Here is a 17181-nt window from a genome sequence, read left to right as displayed (position 1 = left end):
GCAGGAAAATGCAGTTCAGGGAAATTTAAGCTTATCTAATGTATTTTGTCTTGAAACTGAAAGCTAATAAATATTTTTAATTGATCGCTGGTTAAAAACATTTTTCGTGCGTCGTATTTACTTTTTTCATCCAGATAAAAGTTTATAAAGAGCATATAGCCATCGCTTTGCATGTTCGACCTTATGTTTATCCTTCCATCTGTGGGTACCAAACAAATCATTCATTGGTAAATAAATTTGATATGCATATATACTATGATAATGTGGGACCACCTGATATTTACCACGACCTTAAATATCTTGAACCTTGTCTATAGCTTGTAGTAAAACACACATTGCATTAACACAAATAGCATTTCTTTAGCACTTACTGGTTCAGATCGTACTTAAGAAAATATTTTACTTCAACTAAGCAATATGTTTTGAAATACTTGTTCTTTTCAGCGTGCAAACATCTTACATTGCCAGAAATAAAAAATCAAAGACTTAGAAATCTTATGTATTATTCTATATCACCGAATTGTTTACGTCTGGAAGCTTGCTTCAGTCCATCAATTAACCTTGGCAGAAAGAGTATCAGAAAATCATTCAACGTGTTTGTTGATGTTGATAACTGTAACTATATTGTGACACTTGGATTTGAAGGATGGAGAAAAAGAGTTATTCTAGTCAGTTATGATTGGGGTGAGTCAGTAAAATATTATTTCAGGTTACATATTCAGATCAATGTTTTAAGTTATGAAACAACAATAAAAATCCCATCATAGACTGTAAAGACAAAACAAACCAATTGACTTTAAGAAATTGCGCAAGGTAAGTACAATATTTAATAATATATAACATAAACAAAACCTGGAAAAGTATTTCTACCACTACATGCTTTCACCTTGTGTATTAACTTTTTGAACAAAATATCAATTACAGACTGTATTGGTAGTAACAAAATGCAAAAGTAGTTACATGCTAATCAACATTGTATTTTTATTTGTCATGTTCATACGATTAAAAAAAGTTGTAAGGTATCATTGTTAAGCTCCAATCTTCATTTACCATGTTTACAAGTAACGAAGTAGAAATATAATAGCAAAATGTACATCTTATAAGCAATGTACGGATTTTTGTTTAAATGGTGATAGACACTTTAAAATTATTGCAAATCAAAAGTTTCATATATTTTATTGTTTACCTGTTAATTTTCATATTCAGGAAAGAAGGAAGAACTACATATAACCAATGATATTATAATATCGTAAGTAGAACTATGATTTGTTTTAGACACACAAAATTAAGTCAATTGGACACAACACCGAAACGCAACACACACAGAAACAGACCAATCATCAGACAAAACACCACGAGAATAACAAATATAACATGAAAACAAAATACATGAATTTGGGATAGACAAGTACCGTGCCACGTCTTATCTCAATATCTCAAAAATGAGAGAAAACACAAACGACTCAACGTTAAAATGCAGCACAAAGAGAAACGAACAATATTGTAACAATGACCATCTTCCTGACTTGGTACAGGACACTTTTAAAGCGGAATAAAAGTGGTGGGTTGAACCTGGTTTTAAGGCATGGCAAACCTCGCACTTTAATGGCAAAGTTAAATATAACATTTAAATGACAACATAATATTACAGGACTACAATACAAATACATAGGAGAACATATTAGACACAGAAAAATATGATTAATAGATAACAAAAAGCATCAGGTTTAAAATTCAATAACTTATCAATATTAATATGTTTGCAAACGTTGATTAATTTTGATTGTTTTTATTATTTTTTTTAAAATTGGCATTTTAAGGGGAGGTAACTCTAACACAATTCATTTTCTGAAGGAATCTACATGGAATTTTCCTATTTTGTATTCTAACCGAAAAAAAAACTTACTATGACCCTATCTTTTCTTTTGATATTCTCAAAGCATTGTCTGAAAGCTATCTTTTCCTGAAGTATTTAACAATTCTATCATTTTGTTTAGTTTCTAATCCCAAAATGCTGTTTTTTCTTGTATAATCCATACAAAATGTGACATTTCGTCACGTACTGTAGCTTGATAAAATGCGCGGTGACCTATCATTTTTAATATATTTTTCAACATATATCAATAGACACTATGTTTTGGCAAAGTATGAACAAATTCTATCATTTTTATTTTAGACTCCCATACCTCCTTAAAGGGAAATTCCGCGATTTTTTACTTATCATCTAATTATGTTCATCTTAACATAAAAAAACACATTTGTAAAGTTTTAAATTCATATTCCTTCTAATAACGGAGAAAATCAAGTATTTGTAACTTATTTGGTTGAATTCTCGAGTGGGTCGTGACGTAATAGCCCGATTTATTGAATTCTGGGAAAAAATAAAATCTGTTTAACTCTTATAGCTTATCGACAATATACGTAATTAAAAATGAATGTTCGTAGTTATTAACCACAATATAAGAATGAACGAAAATGAATATGTATATACCGTTTTGTATTGATTGAATTAAACTCCTATAAAATTATCTGTAGTAAATGTTTTTGAATAAATTTAATAAATTATTTTTGAGATTTTTTTCATGAAATATTTATTGAACATTTTAACTGATATTGAACTGAAAATATTTCAGTTCTGTTTACCGTTATTGTTTTGATAATCATTTCATTTCAATGCAACTAATGTGTGAGCAGTGTGTGTATATTATTTTATAATTACATTAGATGTAAGTTTCATTATAGTACGTTATTCTGATTGGCTAACATGTTATTCCGTAAACAATTGCATCAGACAATAACATTTATCATGCATGATGACACGAGGTCCACAAAAAAGTGCACAGGTGAATTAAATAAAACTGGATAAAAATCGTGTTTTCATGATTTTAGCTAAAAAAATGTAATTATATGTATTGAATACTTCTTTTTGAAACTTTATAGGGTTGTAAAAGCGTTGACCGTGCGTACATTTTTAGAATGAAGCGCTTCCGCGCTTCATACAAAATGTACTTCGGTCAACGCTTTTACCACCCAAAAAATTTACAAAAAGAAGCATTCAATTCTTAAGTAAAGGTCACTGTAAATTTCTCGGCTTGAGGTCAATTCGTTTACCTTGTAGCTATTTAGCCGCAGGTGTGAGTTCAAGCGTACACAGGTATAAATGCTGTTATTTGGAAAGGATAAACAGAAAGGATTAGAAAGAGTATGCTGTCACGATGTTAATAAACTAAGATTTAATACATGATGAGATAAAGATACAATAATTAAATTGTGTAAATTAATTGAAAATAAAATTCAGATTCGTAATTCCGAAAGTGTATAAAAAAAGGAAACAATTTTTGATTACTTTCTAAGCGGCAATTGGCGTAAATATTCAAATATAAAGCAAAAAATAGTAGTTTTAATCTTTAATAAAAACTAAATGCAATATTACCCAATTTGATATACCATTGTACATCTGTTTGATATCATTGACTTTACCGGAATTTCTTAACTGGCTGTGTTTAAATGCTAATAAAACTATTGCAATTTTAAAGTTTTTAATTGACAAAAAAATACAACATACAACATGAATGATTTTCTTTTAGTTTCTTTTTAACATTTTATTCTTACATAATTAAATTCATTTGACAATCATTTACACAAACGTTTTGTGAAAAGAATACCAATTATCTAAGCTAAGGCATTATTTCTTTTGGGGATTTTTGAGGATTTTTTTAAAAATTCTATGATAATATTTGTGCGATATTGAACATGATAGCCGTCATTAATCCAAATAAGTAATACAGTAGTTGTTATAAAAGTTACATTTTAGTCATGCATAACTGATAACTGACGAATTCAGATTAGTTCGTCCATACATCGTTGTTCTTGAAACAATCACTATTAGTATACATGTAAGTTTCCTGACGTATAAGAGCCATTGAAGATGAGCTCCAGAGAAATCAGACTAGAAGCGTTTCGTTCGTTTGTTTGTTGGACCGAAAGGAGAGGAAATGCAACCGCTTGTACAGATAAACGACAGAATTACCATACAAGCATTTATAGTCAACACAATCAGAAAGAGTTCCCATCGTTAGACGTGGAATATGAAGGCTTCCAAGAGTGAACAAGTTACATGTCTAAATCTGAACAGTTAGAAAACGGACTATCGACATCGACCGCTTGTTCTTGATATTTGAAACTGTATGCATATATATACGTATACGTTTATGATATAGTGATGAGTTCTTGCGTCTGACAAAAACTAAACTCCTTCATGGTTATATCTTGCCATATTGGTTTGTAGGGTGATTACTCAAAATCGTTATTTGAAAATCCTTTTTGTGAGATGTAGATTCATTTCAATACAGAAATTTCGTCTCTATATTTCACAAGTGTATAACACAGAGAAGCTCTGAATGTCCATTACTCCCATTTTGATTTGGTGTGAACCATCGATGTTTACAGCAAAATCAGAAGATGTAACCAAAGAAAATAAACAAAATGACAATAATACATAAATAACAACAGACTACTTGCAGTTAACTGACATGCCAGCTCCAGACTTCAATTAAACTTCAATTAAACTAACTGAAAGATTATGATTTCATCATATGAACATCAGGCACAATCCTTCCCGTTAGGGGTTTAATATCATACCATCATAACATATATAAGAAGAACATAACCCGTGTCATGCCAACAACTGTTTTTAGAATAAATGTGTTTAGTTCCGACGCAAAGACCTTATCAGTGACTCAATATTAACGCCAAAATATGCAATCTTTAATGAATTGACAACAGTATCGTAATTATATCCCTTCTTAATAAGTCTATTCAAAGGTTTTGTAAGTTTCTGAGGTGAATACTGACACCTTTGTGCTTTATAAAGAATATTTCCATAACAAAGTGGATGTGAAATACCTGAACGTATAAGAAGTCTGCATGTTGAGCTATATTTACGAATGATATCTTTATACCGATGGTAAAATTTAGTAAATGTTTTGACTAGTTTGTGATATCGAAAACCCTGGTGTAATAATTTTTCAGTAATACATAAAAAGTAAAAACACAAAAATACCGAACTCCGAGAAAAATTCAAAAAGGAAAATCAAAAATCAAAAGGCAAAATCAAAAGTCCAAACACATCAAACGAATGGGTAACAACTGTCATATTCCTGACTTGGTACAGGCATTTTCTAATGTAGAAAATGGTGGATTGAACCTGGTTTTATAGCTAGCTAAACCTCTCACTTATATGACAGTCGCATCAAATTCCATTAAATTGTCAACGATGCATGAACAAAACAAACATACTCAAAGAGTAAAAATGTCAAAAATAGGGGTACAACAGTCAATATTGTGTTATCATCTTAATATCTCTACATAAACAACAAATGTAACAAAGAAGCACAAAAAGGCATACATTAATTTAACATTCTCATTTTGCTTTTCTTATACGGCTGAATTTATCTATGTAAAGTCTACCCATAATGATAGAAGGTTTCATTACTGGTTTAAAAATGCGCGTTTGAAATTCGCACAGGTAGACATAAAAATAATTTTGTCGTATGACGGCATACATAAATGAAGACTTACGTAAAGTTGATATAACAAAAACAGACTTAACAGTAAAAGTAATAATAATAAATAAAATAATGGTGTGGTTCAAAGTATGACGGGATACATAAGAACAGTTTCACGTCAAATACGGCTGAATTTATCTATGTAAAGTCTACCCATAAATGATAGAAGTTTTTCATTACTGGTGTAAAATAGCGCGTTTGAAATTCGCACAGGTAGAAATAAAAAATAATTTTGTCGTATGTCGGCATACATAAATACAGACTCACGTAAAGTAGATATAACAAAAACCAGACTTAACAGTAAAAGTAATAATAATAAATAAAATAATGGTGTGGTTCAAAGTATGACGGGATACATAAGTACAGTTTCACGTCAAATGTATATCATGAAAAATAGACTAAACAGAAAAAGTAGTATTATTGAATAAAATAGTTTTGTCATTCATAGTATTCAAGATCCTTAAGTAAAAGTAATATCAATAATGAAATAATTTTGCCGTTCAAAGTATGTGGTTTTACATAACCACTGAGTCACTTCAAATGATTAACTAAAAAAGACTTATAAAAGAATTCTATAATACGTAATTAAGATGATAACAAACGTCAGTACGCAAAATCTATCCTTGAAGACCATCTTGTATTATTTGTGAAGTTGATACGGAATATTTATCAACAAGTTCTGGGTATCTTCCGATGAACTTTTTTAGAAAAAGGACGAGACGTTCTTTGACATACCCCTGGTTCATCAACTTTCTGCTCAGACACTGGTGACGTTTTACAAAGTCTGAATAAATTTCTCTTGTTAAAATCTAAAACATTGTTACGTACACGAGCGAATCGTACAAGTTGAGATATATAAACACCGTATTATTGAGAAGGAATGTTTACATGCTATACTATCGTACTAGTATTACAGGGTTCTTATGGCGTTCACCTTAGACACATATCTTTTGAACGATGTTTAAAAAAAAAGACAGAACCAATTTAATGTCATATTTTCCTATTTTTCAAATATAACTTATTCTGACAAGAATATCCCTATTTAACGGACAAGTAATTTATTCTTTTTTTTGTTATTGAATACCAAGAAAGAAAATAAATCCCGAGATTAATTTGAAACTTTGATACTCAAAAGTTTCCCAGCAAAATATTCACATCCCCTGGGGATAATTAGTGTTCGTCCAGTGGCATATATAACAATTGTGATGACGAGTTCATTCCTTTGTTCGAGAACAATCTTATTGAAATATAAATCTGTGATTTTACTAGGTCCACAGCTTCAACGAACCAAAGCAAAAAATATACATCGACCTGTATTTAAATCAAATTGGTTCTCTTCTTCTTCTGTTATACAATAGTTTATCGACATTCGATGATTACATACTGTTGGCATATGTGGAATAGTCTAGTTACAACACTTTTACCCCTATTTATTCAAAATATATGTTTTTTTCTTATGTTCAATGTATACATGTATATATTTTAAATTGCGCTATAGTTCCGTAACTTTCTATCCAGTCGTATGAACGAATCGTATGCAAGTGCGTACATTTTTTTAAATCAATATTTCTTGTCTGTTCCAATCTGTCCTTCACTATTGACAATGAGTATATATTACATTTTCCCTAATTCACCCCTGGAAAAAAATATTTAAATAGATTTTAATTTCATCAAATCTTATTTTTTTTAGCATTATTGATATTTTCATGAATTATATTCTTTACACCAGAAATGTTATTTATAAACAAGCGTATGAGTTTAGTAATGACAATTAAGACAGAGTTGTATATTATACATCTGATAAATCAAAATGGAAAGTTATAAGTTATCAGCCGTGTACACTGATCAATACCTGCAGAAGTGAAACGATGCATGAACTTGCAAGCCCGGCAGGAAATCGCTTGAATACCTGGACGTGTCACCTCACACCCCTCAGAATTCCTTTGGAAGTAATACCTTCAGCCATGCTGGTGATCAGATGAGGGAAGATCAAAGTATATTTGAAAAAAGTTTATTACTTTTATTAAAGAATTATTAACAAATTAGATTTTCAAAAACAATGTTCACGGAACACTTATTTATGATTTCAACTTTGACTTTTCACCTAATTTCAATATTAACAGTTTAAAAACAACAGACCATGGTAATTTATAAAAAAATGTTTTTCCCTATCAAGTTAGTTAGTCGGATAAAACAACGTACGATTGACAAGATATCGACACGCAATTACGACTACATCGGTTACTGTAGTTTTGTTTCTTTGTGGTTTATAGACATATCGTTTTTATAAATCGGGAAAGAAGACAAAATGGCGGAGCGCAAAGAATTGATACTCTAAATTTAAAATTGATGGTGATTGCTTATCTAGCGGAATAAAACTTTAATATTATGAATTTGAGCATTTTATACAGAATGAACATAATATCAATTTTTGATTTTTTTGCGAAGTTTCCCTTTAATCATTTGTACCAATTAATTTGCTTATATTGAACTTCTTGAAATGAACTCAACATAGCTTACTGTAAGGATATGAAAATGTGCACTAGCTGGTAGTTTTTTATCAGAGTCATTATGGGGTTTTCCCGATCATCATCGTGAGCATCTGTTTTTTGTCCAACAATGTACCTATTACATGATCATTTTACATTTAGAACAATTAGCAAGAAAGGATTTCTTTTATTACAAGTGTTACTTATTTTTTATTTGAAGGTTTGCTATCAGAAGAAGTGAAGAAGAAGATATGTTTTCAATTGATCTTGGAGTAAAACTGTCAATTCAGGGATCAGAATTGATTAATGAAATGTTTATTCAAGATATGCAAGTACCGGTTCCAATATGTGGTTCTAGTTTTAATCTGCCAGGTAAGGATTAGTTATGACAGTTATGTTTCTAATGCTGACAGACAATTTGATATTTACCTATCATTGATATAATGTCTTCTTTTGACCTCAACTATGTTTCAAAGAGTGATCAATTGTTTTTAAATCTACAAAATTTATGTCTTTTTTAGTGTTGTTGATTACATTAAGTGCATCCACCAAAACAGTGTTATTACAGTTTTAAATTATAAGATTATACTTTCTTATGACAGGGAAACTATAAACAGAAACTGTAAAATACAATTATATTAACTGTGGTTTTGTAATATGGACATCGACTTTATTGATTCTGTTTTTGGTTCCTACATAACTCTTTTCGATACGGAAGAGACAAGTCATGGTAACGAACAGAAAGTGACATTATCGCAAACTAATAAAAGAGCGTGACCAGATACCCAGACATAATAGTTGTCTTCTGTCATTTGTTTTATTATGTTTGTGATTTATCTTCTTGTGGCATTTCAATGTTTTAATACGTTATGCAGTATTATTGCCATTGACACATCTTGTTTCCTTTGAGAATAGTAACCCCAGGAATATCGCTGAATTGCTGTGATAATTTAAAAGTCTCACTATAGATATTTTTTTTTACCCAATCATTTTCGTTTAAAAAGCCTTAATTTGGAATTTAAATAAAAAGGATTTAAGCATTATTTAAATTTTTTTTATGAATAGTCGCTTTCTTCTGCTGTATTATGATACAGTGTAATGAAAATGGTAGATAATAAAGATTTCTTTATTTTTAATGTAGTAATCGACATTATATTTACCTGCCGATTTCAGTTAGTGAAACCTTTTGAGATAACTGACAAGTATTACGCCTGATATTTTATTTTACAGGAGATGGAACATTAAAAGGACTGATCAAATCTTTGGGCAACAAACTGACATCGGAAGGATTTAAACTTGTACTTAAAAAGTTTGAATTAGATGCAAGTACTACTTTTGTTGTTACCAATTGTGAGGAAAAAGTAAAACCACAAAAATACTGAACTCTTTAATCAAATGGAAAAATCAGAAGCTCAAGCACATCATGTCATATTCCTGACTTTGTACATGTATTTTCTTATGAAGACAATGGTGAATTAAACCTTTGTTTATAGCAGGCTAATCCTTTCACTTGTATGACAGTTGCATCAAATTCCATTATATTGACAGCGATTTGGAAGCAAAACATACAGATATAATAAATTTAAGTAAAAAATAGGATTACAGCATTTAACCTTTTGTTGAAATATTAGTCACTATAAAAACAAGCAAATAAGTAAAAGAGAAGCAATAAAAAGGCATACTATAGACAAAGCACATTAGCAAAAATGAATAACAAGAATACAAAAACTTACCACACAACATAACAGAGCCACATCAAATGGATATCACAAAAAAACTTACTTTAAAACAGTAATAGTGATATTCATAATGAAAATACATTCACGTTATTTAGATGATAAACAACGTCAGTACCCATAATCTATAATTCAAAACAATCGTACATTATTTTTGAAGTTGATACGGATATTCATCAACAAGGTCTTAGTACCTTTCTGATGTTTTAGAAAAAAATCGTGAAAATAAATACCCGCTAATTTGTTTGAAATACACAATTCGCGAATATAAGTACCTACGAAAAAAGAACAGTATATAGACAATCCATAAGGAGTCCTGTTTAGCACGACCCTTTAGTACATTATCAAATTATGCCTTCAAACGTTTTGATATTTTTATTGATGACACTATTATGATTTTGCGGAAAAAATACTAGTCAAGGGACTGTGAAATCTCAAACGTTAGGCGAGGGAATTTCTGTCCAAAGACTGATATTTTTCGCAAATACCCCTCTATAACGTGATATATCTGTTTAATTAAACCGAATATATCTGGATTGAAGCTCTCTGTACAATTACATATACACTGTTTTTGTTTTACTTGTAAGATGTTATACATGAGCATAGTTTTGAGATTAAGTGGATATTATTATAGAGCTGCAGAAATTATACTCGAACTGATACGCGTTAGCTCGCATTTGTTATGTAATGTCATATCCGGAAAGAAAAATAAGCAGGAAAATTATCGCGAGTGTAAGAAAGGAACATCCAAAATGATAAATACCATGGTATTTGATGCAAATTCACCGGCAGTGGTGGAAAAACTAGGCAAATTCGTTTGAAATGAGGGCACATGTTAGAAAATGCTAAAAATACACTGGCTACCAATCAATCAAAAGCTGACAATCTTATATAAGGTGTTATTAAAAATTAAATGTAGTTGCATGACAACAAAGATTAAAAACAATATATACATGTTTATGCTTTCATAATATACAATGAGATTAACCTTAAATTCAATTTAATTTCAGAAAATTATTCCGAATGGTCCATGTATTGTTCCAGATTATTCAGCTTGTAAGACTTTCTAATTTTAACAGACCAAATATTATTTTACTTCACCACTTTGGGTGTTTTGTGGAAGCATGCCTACCTTAAATGATAGAGGTCATTTGTTTGTGTAAATTTAACCCGATCTTTATAAAAACTCGTATATCATGTAAAAGAAAAGCGTTTTTTTTTTAATGAAACAAGTTTACTGTGTATCTATCAAAGATTTACTATCATAAAAACAAAAACACAAAAACCAAATAGACTCCACATATAATGTTTACATTTCATATCCAAACAGCCTCTGTCTTACAATTATTATCTACAATGTATCAAACTAAAACAGCTGTGTCTATTAAATATATTATATATCTTCTTTTAAGTATATATAACTATTATGCATACAAAATGTGTGTAACTTATTATGTTCAAGTGCAAATAAGAAAAAAAAAAGAAATTTAATATAGAAAACAAAATATATATATATATTTTCAAAACTTGTGCATTTGTTATACAGATAATTATGTTTGAATTTTTTTTTCTTTCAAATATTGAAAACTGAATGTATAATATTAAAACATTCTAACAACTGTATAAATATGACTACTAATGTTAACGAGGCCGGGATAAGGTACCGGTACTTAATGTTTTAAACTAACAAATGTACAGATTTCAATAAAATATGATAAATTTAAAGAAAAAAGATTCCTAAAAAATAGTGTAGTGTCAAAAGTAACAAAAATGAGTTAACACTATGTATTTCAGATTGTCCTGTAGACATCCATCCAAATACACACCTGCTGTCCAATATGCGTCGAATGGTTAAATGCAATATGACAAACGACTGCTTTGGTATACAGTGCTGCCTTGATTTAGAATTCAAAGTTCCATTTGGTACTGATATGATACAACTGAGTATTCCCTTGTTATTCAAAATGGACACTTGTGACTTTGAGATGGAGGCTAAATTTGGAAACTTTAAACATAAATCTAGCATATTAAATTATGACTGGGGTAAGAAAATCGACCACCTGATATTACTTGTCCTCATTTTGCATTTCATGTAGTACTAAAAAATAACATGCATACTTACTTATTTTTATCTGTAAATGATCTTTTACAGCATATTTTCATTTTCATTAATCTTTTAAGGAAATGAACATATTTCTGATTGTTATTTTGATGACACATTTATGTGTGTTAAATATTCTAGTATGACGTGCTTCTTTCGCTTTGTTAACACACCTTACTTAAATTCTCGATATATCTATACGTAGCGCAGACTCAGAGATATACATAATAAAGGATGTACAATATACCTTCCACGTAAATTCACATGTATTTAAACGTATTTGCAAACGCTTTGCTGATGTAATTGTTTAAACAATTGCAATTAAAAAAGAGAACAAAACAACTTTTTTTCTTATTCGGATGCATTATAAGAAGAATTACACTGCAACTAGTTGTGTTTATTTCTTAAATATAGTAACACAGCTATATTCTGTGGAATGTCGATTTCATCATGGAACACTCTCTTCACAATGAGGAGTTCATTAAAGGGGCACTAGCTATGTTGTACAAGACAGATAAAAAATAGGATATTCATTGTTCAATCATTACCGAAAGTTAAATAGTGAAGTAATAATCCGCTTTTGTCACCAAGTATGGTCAAATTTTGACAAAATAAGGAAGAAACGTTGAAGATTTATTATTCACATGCAAGAGAATAATTATACCTCATTGAATCCCTATTCATGTGAACTTCAATTTAACCCCTAAAGTCGTGGTATATATCATGTGTAAATTTCCAACAAGTCTATGGCTTCAATGAATTATTTCTTGATTAAATGAGCAATCAGCCGTCAATATCTAAAAAAAAGTAACAAGTTGTTTAATGATTTATTCGTCTGTTGATAGGGTTCATAAATGTTTCTCATTTCTTTGCTTTTATATATAAATTAGACCTTTAGTTTTCTTGTTTTAATTGTTGTACGTGAAGTATTTTAAGACCCCTAATAGCTTGCTGTTCAGGAAGAGTCAAGGCTCCGTTTTGAAGTCCGTAGTATGAACTTTACTTGTTTACTTTATACAAATTGATACTTAGAAATAGAGTCGTCTACTTGTACACATACCACATCTTCTTATTTTATTATTGAAAGAAAAAATCAAATTTCTTGACAAGCTTTTATATTGCTTTCTTTTGAAGTCCCTCCACTTCTGTAATATATCCATATTGTATCACAACATACCTTAATTTAGCTGCTAATGCACAAGCTAATATAGTAAAAGCATAAAATACTATCCATGATTTCAGTTGACATTTCTTAAATAATTTTCTTTTAAGCTTGTGGTTTATAAGTCACAATACTTTGAATGATTATCTGAAATGGCGTTAATACGTGCAAGTTCTCTTCCTCATTAGGTTATAGGTTCTTTGTGTGCATCATATATGCTCATAATGATGATATTCAGTTTACAATCTGCGTCGTGTACAATGACCGTCTCTCTGTTACAAGTATGACACAGGAGAATATAAATTAAGATTTATGTACAAAATTACGTTTTTAAATATAGGCTTCGGATTGTTCTTTTTATAAATTGTTAAATGGTACAATGCGCATCCCAATTTTTCACAACTTATTTCTTGGCTTTATGGCATTAAGGAAAAATAAGCCTAAGTCACCATTTGGCGTAAGACGTCAACATTCGACGTTAACTTATACAAAAAATGTTCTCTTCTGAAAATACTGACCCCCAATCATTATTAGGGTATTTCGTTTCAGAAAATGTAAACAATGACTCCTCCTGCCTACCAAAATGCCCGACATGGTTACGAATAGAACATAAGTAACGTTTTTGTCTTCAAACTTCAAACCCATTACGAATAGGAAAATTTGATAGGGCACAAATTTCCAAAAACGTTAAGATCAACCTGCTGTATATTTTCCAAAATTATCAGAGGACATTCAAAGAAGTGGTTGCCATTTCATGTAAAAATTTTATATTTCATTTATCAGTTTTGCCTTTAATCTTAAATACTGTAATATATAGAATACAACTTCATTTAGAAACATGAAATGACATGCAAGATCGTACAAGATCTACATATCGGTCAACACTAAAGAATCGTTATTGGACTCGTCATTGGAGCTTTTGCCCGTTTTTGACGAATTGTCTTATCTTTGTTGCTTTTTTATTTGTATCTTCTTAAACAACTTTGGAAAATTAACCAGAATTGACTACAATCGTAATTATGTTATATAATTTTAACATTTGTCGGATGACCTTGTAAGCCAAAACATTTGCGACATACAATTGTAGGTGTATATTTTCTTATAATCCGCTATAAAAAATAGAAAGTTCTACAGTGATAAAAAGATTACAAATGTTTATAGAAACGTGCTGTCTATTTACCTCAAACCTACTATGTTATTCGTTATTGCCCTTTAATGTTGCCATTCTTTACTGATAACTTTAAAGAGTATTCTAATATGAATATTAATTAATGGTGAAAAGTGATCGGCACGACGAGATATAGAATTAAACCAACATAGGTAAAATCGTAAGGTGCTCGATCTTTTAATTTTTATTCTTTAATAACGTTTTTTTTTCTAATTTATTTAATTTTTTGCTAATTATCTAGAGAAAATAATAAAAGATAGATATAAACTTCAAAAGGACAGAATGATTAACAAGACTATATTTACAAAAAGATTTACATGACTGAAATCATCAGTCGACTCCTTGTTAAATTAATGCCTTTAATAATCCATTCTTTATCCATTTCTGCCTAATATTTTGAAACATTATATTATATAGGTATAACCTTTAAACAGCTAAGATGATCAGCAAGTAAAGATATAAAAATAAGCCATCATAACTTAAATTTAAACGTCCGTTTACTCGTTCTTTGAGTTATTGTCCTCATCATGTGAAATCACAAATATACTGACCTCCGAGGTAAATTTAAAACAAAAAGCTTCTAATCAAATGGCAAAATCAAAAACTCAAACACATCAAACGAATGAACCACAACTGTTATATAGTTAACAAGATACCAGGATTATAATGTAGTACGCCAGACGCGCGTTTCGTCTACATAAGTCTCATCAGTGAAGCTCATATTAAAATATTTATAAAGCCGAACAATTTCAAAATTGAAGAGCTTTGAGGTTCCACAATTTCAAAAACGTTGTGACAAATACGGCTAAGGTAATCTATGCCTGGGATAAATAAAATCCTTTTTTTTTTGTAGAAAATCTAAATTTTGTAAACAGGTAATTTGAAAAATGACCACATAATTGATATTCATGTCAACACCGAAATATTCCTGACTTGTTACAAGCATTTTTTTTAAAGGAAATGGTGGATTAAATGTGTGACAAAAACCCAAATAGATATAATAGGTAAAAATGATAAAAAAAAAAAAAGGGGTGCAGCAGTCATCAACATGATCAACTTTGTGCTAAATCAAAGCGCATAAGTAAATAGTCAAAGATAACATTACAAAAATTTACAATTGCACAATATCATAATGACGGAATGTATAAGTATAGAGCAACGTCATATATATCAAAGAAAAACAAAATAAAACCCTATGTCTTTAGCTTTTATCGTGAAACTAAAATTGATAAAAATGTAGATAAAAACTTTAAAATTGCAAAAAATAATCACCGGCACAAGATGTACTAAACGTCAAAATGACTGATATTATCACTTAACTCTTTATTTAGTTATTCCCTATTCCTGATGATGTTAATCATAAATTATACTAGACATTATTGAAGATACAGATAAGCGACAACCAGCGTCTTGTTTTTGGCTTTCATTATCAATATATATGTGGTATACTGAAGTCCATCCATCAATTTACATTTAAAAGTTTAAGCAATACTTATGTCCTTATCTTATATTACAATGTATTGTTTTATAGGAAATGTGCAAAGTCTGAAAATTGGAAGTGGGAACACAGCTCCAATTAATTTAAGGTAAAAGGAGTCTTTTGAAAATTATGTAAATTATTTGCAGTTCAGAGGTTCATAGAAGAAAAATATCTGAATATTTAGCTTAAGTAGATAGAAAAGTATACTGAAAAGAAATTGCAAGCAAAAATAGGTCTTCAAATAAAATGAAACGATTAAAATCATCAGTTGATTACTCATAGGCCTGCTTGCTCTAGTCGTGAATGTATGGGAAAAGCCTTTCTGTTCAAATTGTTTTTGTTTTCGAACAATTTGTGGTATTACACGTTTCTTACTGACCTCAATTGGCCAGCAACTTGACGTGTTTAACCTATGAGCTCTATTGTGATCTGTTAGACACTTACTTCATGTTTCTCAATAATTTTAAATTTTGCATATCTATAAATCAAATATTTAATAAGGACTAATAAACAGAACGCCTGATAATTATTCAGTACCTTATTAATGCTGAGTTGTATGACTCCTTTTCTGATTCCGATACTTTTTAGCTGACCAAAAGGCCAAGTGAGTTTTTCTCATCACGTCCATTTTCGGGAGTCTGTTAACTTTAAAAAAAATCTTCTCCTCTGAAACTACAGGGCCAAATTAAATCGGCATTGGGTATCTAGTTTAGAAATGTGTCCGTCATCCCGGCCAACCAACCAAGATGGCCGCCATAACAGAACATATGAGTAAAATGTAGGAAATTTTGCCATTTTTGGTTATTATCTTGAATATTATTATAAATAGAGGTAAACTGTAAACAGCAATAATGTTCCGTAAAGTAAGATCTACAAATAAGTAAGCATTATCAAAATGGTCAATTGACCCCTTAAGCCTCGGTCACACCTTATCAGATAGCTTGAACGGACGCCTAACGGATAACTTTTTTTCAATCCGTTCATGTCTGTTAGACGTCCGTTGTTACCCGTTAGACGTTTGTCCATATCCGTTGCATGTCCATTAAGCGTACGTTTTATCCGTTGACATCCGTTCTAGATCTGTCCGGTGGAGCATGTTGAAAACTTTGAACGGACGTCCAACGGATAAAATGTCCGTTGAACATCCGTTAGGCGTTCGTTTTGTACGGTACTCGTCCGTTTCGTTTCCGTTTTGTAACCGTTACGTGTCCGTTAACATCCGTTGGAGGTCTAAAATAAATTCACCAACGGACCTCTATCGGACGTTTAACGCATAAAACGGGTGGTGAACGGATCAGAAACGGACTCATACCGGACGTATAACGGATAAAACGGACGATGAACGGATTTGAAACGGATAAATGCCAATTGAAAATTTCGCGTCAGAAATGCCAATTATTGGTATGTCAGATTTCTTAAGGTTCGTGAAATCTTATTACTTATAATCGATCTTAGAGTATAGGTACGGCTTCACAATA

The sequence above is a fragment of the Mytilus trossulus genome, chromosome 9, assembly GCF_036588685.1.
Source record: "Mytilus trossulus isolate FHL-02 chromosome 9, PNRI_Mtr1.1.1.hap1, whole genome shotgun sequence".
Classification (NCBI taxonomy): Eukaryota; Metazoa; Mollusca; class Bivalvia; order Mytilida; family Mytilidae; genus Mytilus; species Mytilus trossulus.
This window is presented reverse-complemented; position numbering follows the sequence as displayed.